Source organism: Pithys albifrons, chromosome 4 (genome assembly GCF_047495875.1).
Source record: "Pithys albifrons albifrons isolate INPA30051 chromosome 4, PitAlb_v1, whole genome shotgun sequence".
Classification (NCBI taxonomy): domain Eukaryota; kingdom Metazoa; phylum Chordata; class Aves; order Passeriformes; family Thamnophilidae; genus Pithys; species Pithys albifrons.
The window spans coordinates 46,681,531-46,687,530 of NC_092461.1; positions in this window are offsets into that span (position 1 = coordinate 46,681,531).

The following is a 6,000-nucleotide window of genomic DNA, read 5'->3' on the forward strand; positions in this document are numbered from 1 at the left end:
GTCACATGCTAAATGAGAAGCATTTCACATTTTTGTACAGTGTTTAAAGGAACATTTACACAATTTTTCCTCCTATTTCTTCATGTTAGTTTTAGGAGAAAATATAAAAAAATAGGCTATTATTTTGCTACAAAGAGGTTTCTTTGCTGAGTGCTGAGAATGACTTAATACCCAGATGGGAAAAGTCACATAGTTCAGATTGCAAACACTGGCAGATAGCATTCAAACACGAAGCTGATGTGAAAAAGCCATTACATGAGTAAAAAATTATTTTTTTAAGCAGAACCATTTTTCTTCTGGAACACTGGAAACAAGTACCTGGTTCCAAAACTAGTTATTTTACAATTCAAACTCATTGCTAGAGTTTCAGACTAGACAATAGAGGAAATTAAATCAAACTGCTGTCACTTCTCATCTTGGCTTACCATGGAGCTTAAGCTTAGCTGTATTTTTGATATTTCTATTATAGATTTCTGTTGAAAAAAAAGTATCTATCCACCCATCCTAGGATGAAGTCTAACGATTTGAAGGAGGAAGCCTACTGCTGAAGGCTGGCTGAAATTTCTGTTGTTACTCTTTTTGTCTTCAAACTGAAACTGTAAGAAAAAATGCTCAAATTTCTGTTATGCCCTGGTCCCTCCTTCACAAGCAAGTGCCTCCATCTTTCCGTTTCCTTTTGTGTCTTTGTAAATAGAGGGCGATGCTGATGTTCAGAGTTAGGAAATAGCAAAAATTCTTTCAGACTGGACTTGCTCCCTATGCAGCAGCTAATACTTGGACAAATTGTTCAGGGCTCAGATTTACTACTGAAGTGAAAGGAAATTTTTAATGAGGAAATTAAACTCTCTACTTTTCTTAGATTACAGTTTTAAACTCCCCAGGGAAAATATGAAGACAAATTGTTATGCAAATGAAGAAATTAAGTGGACTAGAATATCCAGTACATTTTAAAAGAGCTTTAATCATAGATTGTTGATTACCAGCTGCATATCCTACAAAGTTCTTTGAGCAGTATTAATCTTTCAAAAAGTACAAAGAGTTAGGAGACAATGGGGAATATAACACTTACATGTAACGTTGACAGCTGTGAATAGCAAGAATGGTTAAACCTCAGTAACCAGGCCATGCAGTAAACTCCACCATCATAGGCTCTTTTAATTCCTTTCATGAAGCAAGCGTAGGCATTCTTTTTAATGCAAAGTTGTGTGAACAAGACTATAATTTCTCCACATGGTCTAATAAAAAATGACTGATTAGAGAGCAGAATAAATATACAGAATAAACCGGAGCATGCATATATACTTGACTCACATAAAACACATACAGAATTGTTAATTAAGTGCATTTAAAAAAGTAACTTACGCCCAAAAGGAAAGAAATACTATTTAGAATAACTTTTAGCTGGACATGGGGAAAGATCTCCATTAGTGGTGCTTTTCATCCATGTATATTCTTTAAATATCCATTAAATAAGAATCATAAAGAGATGGAATTAAAGGAGCAAAACACAGCAACAGTTTCATGATTACTCATAAAATCACCAAAACTGTTTCAGCATTTCAATTTCCAGGGTTAAAACTTTCAGCAGGTGGTTTAGGATCCTCTGGTGCACATTTTTGTCTAACATACTTGATACGTCTTTTTGTGCCTGGACTGGTGCACCATTAAATCCTACTCTGGATGCTGAACAATATAGTATCTAAGCATGTTCTGGTTCTTCTTCATAATGCCAATGAACTTTCACAGAGAGGCAGACACACAAGTCAGACCTTGTTAACTAGATCTCTGTGAATAATTGTCTTGTTTGGGGAAAATTCTAAGAAAGACTAAGTCCAACTATAAGTTGATATAGAAGTTTAATTCAAAGAATTGGTCAGTATTTTGTTTAAAAAAAAGTCATGGGGATTTTCAACAGCTAAAACCATTTTGAATTGTCAAAAGAACCCCAGAGAAGCGTTTATTTGAAAAAGTAACAACAGATGACATTTTTTGAAACAATTTCTCCTGTATGAGACAAATTATTTCAAAACTGAAAAGTTAGGTCAATTGCCCAGGAAATACTCTTGGCCATCAGAGGACCAGCTGATGATTTCCAGGGCAATTCACTTTATAGTGTAGACTTACAATGTTCAGTTCTGTTTGTCTAGGGCAATCACATTGCAATGTTTAATGTAAGTTTCATGTAAACTAGATGTAAGATCCTTACTTCTAATGAAGTAATTAAATTCCAGGCTTTGCAACAGAGACAAGTGTGAAATGGCCTACGTTTTTTTTCTAATGTTCATCATGCCAGTGTATTCTTTGTGCATTACAAGTCCAAAGGGAGTTTCCTTTGTTTATGAATTTTTTTCAGTTTGTTCTGACATATGAGAGGAGTTAAGCTGTCACATTATAAGAACAGAAAAAAGCCCCACATGATTTACAAAACAATCTAAATAAAACAGTGTGCCTGTAAATCACAACTCTTAAAAATTGTTATTCTATACTTCAAAGACTGTTGAAAAACAAAATGAACTTTATAAAATAATTTAAGTTTTTATGACAAATTGTTAGGGGACATCTGTTGTAACATCTTCTAAAAATAATTCTTTGCATTTTTTCCAGTAGTTTCTCCAAAGATTTAAACATGCTTTGCAAATAGCTGCTTAAGTAGTTAATCCTTATGAGTAATCAGTGTATATTGCTGATGATTATATTACTGCACTGAAGTAATCTATTCGTATTGTTTTAATATCTAGACAGAATATTTTTAAGAGTGAGGTTTGTACAATTCCAGAATTGGAACATAGGTAAGAAATCAATTAAAAAAACACAAAGTCTAAAAATCTGAGAGAGAATACTTTATTCTAACAGTAACTATTAGTGTAATATCTGAGGACCATCCTGTCATTAAATTCAATGTTACTTTTGTTTCTTTTTTCTTTTTCCATTTTTTAAATAGTTTTCCCTCTAGTTGTATACTTTTTCTTTTTCTATAGAAGAGTGGATGAGCTATGGTTATGGATAAATTCAAATTGAAAAAAAAAGTGGTGTATTTAGCAGCACTCTTGCAAGCAATTTGCATATTAGTTGGATCTTTTTCTCTGTGAGAAATTTTCTTAGTTTTAATTGATTCTAGAAAAAATTCTTTCTACTGGTGTTCTAGTTTCCTGATTACCACTGCTCCAAGGAATATGCTCATAAAGCAGAAGAGATAGTGTGAAGGTCAAAAAACTACATGATCCCAGCTATGGGGAAGAAAACTGGAATACTTTATTGAACACTTGGCCACTTTTTAAGGTTTCAGGGAGACATATGCTAATAGATAGGAAGGGTTATGGTAATTTCAGGAATTTATGGAGGGAAGACAGCAGGGGTTTACAACACAATCAGATAACATTCATTCTAGACTCTTTTCTTATGTTAAGGCAGGGACAGCTTATCTTCAAGTTGAGCATTACCAAGCCTCCTCTGTTCTTGGTGATGGAATTTCTCTCAGCCTTTGTTGACTAAGGCTTGCTGTTTAAGATTTCTAGCTCTTTTTGCTGTAAGCTGGATTTCAGATTCCTACAAGATAGTACATCCAATATCTAGCATGAAGTTCAAAAGTATGAAAACAACCTCTTTTACAAGAAGGGGAACGGAGCTGGGCATCAAATTTTTCTATCACTAGTTATTTGTTTCTGATTCCATTTCACATGAACAAATAATGATTGGAAACCTGGTTGCAAACCATACTAGTGAAGCTTCATATCAAGTAAAAATATATGTTCTTTCAAAATGTCTCATCCTAATAGGTGTTTGCTCATACATACACGACCATTAATGTTGTATTTTTTTAGTTTATTCCTGAGTATGCATAAATAATACACATCTATGTCTCCCATGATTTCATTAAATGTTTAGATTTTGAGATGCCATTTTTCTAGGTCAATTTAACATGTATATTCTTCTCTTAGTCTCAAAACTTGTTATGATAAGGAAATAAAACATCTCTTATGTTTGTTTTCCATGTATTTATTATACTAATCTAAAATTCCAAATTAATTTTATTGTCTCTTAAAAAAATAGGCAATTCTGCCTTCACCTGACCCTCTTTATCTTACAAATTATCCTTAAGTACCAGTACACTTCCATGAAGTGGGCTGCTGTTGTGACTCTTTCAACTGAACAGGCCTTCTTTTGTTATGAAGGGAAAAAAATCATAAAATCATAAATAAATTTCTAAAGTTAGACTTGGATTTACATATTATCTACCAAATGCCTTTCATGTAAGCACTCCTATGTATGGTATTCAAAATATGTTGAATTTGTGACTGTCTCTCTGATTAATTTTGGTGGTTAGAGATGTAATCTAAACAAACTCTCAGATAGTTAATAAGATAGGTAGATAGACCAATTGGGATGACTAGCTCTGACATACTGGGTTTTTTTTTCTGTATGTATATATATGAAGCCTTTCTTATATTCTTCCATACTATAGGCATGAGATGAAAAATATGAAATAAAAGGAGCATGAAAGATCTGACATAAGATTTCATAGGCTTGGTGAGCACAATATTGCAAGTTTTTCAAACTTCATCCATCCCCACTCAAATTAGTGGACTAGAATATTCTTCAAGCTGACAAGACAGATATTTTTTTGTAGTTCAGTATTCAAACATTCCAAAAGAAAGATACAGGTTGAATATTCCTTCTTATATTGCCTTTTTTACCCTGTAACTTTAATATAAAAATCTGGAAGATGCATAAGTAGTTTTTTGGTTTGGAGTTTTGTATTTTTGTTTAATTTTGTTTTTTAGTATATTTGGAAATTTCTTAGGGGTTTGTAGCACTAAAGCCCACCTCTATAGGAAATGAGTTTAGTTTAGAGTTAAAGAATGATCTGAACATAAAGCAATAGGAATTATTCTTACAACAAAATGATAGTACTAAAGTTGTTTTTAAACCTACTTCAATAAACCAGTGCAATTTGCCGGTAAGAAACAAGTCTTCATTCAGTCAGCTTAATCCCTGGTAGTACTGGTTCAGAGTTCTTAATAATTGTAATTCCTTATTACTTCTTAAGCATGTTTACCTCCTAACAACATTTTGAGATACAGTTACATTGTTATCTGCAAAGTGAAGGCCAAAGTTCTTGTTGGCAAGTAGAACGCCTACCTACTCCCTTCAAAACATTAATATTTCTAGTCTCTGTGTCCATAGCAGACCATGGTTTGGAGAGCCAGATGGAATGCTGAGGCCATCCAGCAGTTTATAAACAAACATTTAGTGTATAATAGTTCTTACTTTTATCTTGAATTTCTGGAATTTCCTATGCTTCCACTTGGAAACACTTCAGTCCTCTAGTGAACTTAACTAATACAGTTTGTAGATACAGAAAGATTGTCACCATCTATATACAGTCAAGGGAATGATGCTGAGTGTTAAGTCATGTTGAAAATAAACTTATGCAATGGGAAATTCTTATATCTACTTGTAGTATTCCTCTCTTTCAGAGTGAAGGAACTGATAAAATACATAGCAATCCTGTGCTTGGGGACACTCAGCTGTTTCTCTATATAGACAATTTTATTATCAGCTCTAAAAGAGAAAAAGCCTTTAATTATCTCCCTGTAAGAAACAGCTTTTGTATGCCTCTGACCTGTTGTACATCATTTCATTACAGCAGTCATGATTCTGTCTGTAATAACTTTGTGCTCTGAATGATTCTATCCTCCTGTAAGAACAGTATCTGCACTCCTCAGATGAAGTGCACAGCCTGTGTCAGTTCATCTTTCAGCACTCATCTTATTTTTGTATAGATGCCTTGAACTTGTCATCATTAGTGAAATAAATCCACATTCTTTGGCTCTTAACTAAAGTTTTGTGCAGGAATTTCTACTCCTGTGCCTTTGACAAACTTCCTAGCTTAGCTGCATGGTTTCAGTATGTTCAATATTTTTTGTATTCCTGAATTCTATTTCTTGACTTCTGTTTATATATTTAGTTAGTTTGTACCTTCCACCTTTAAAAAAAAAA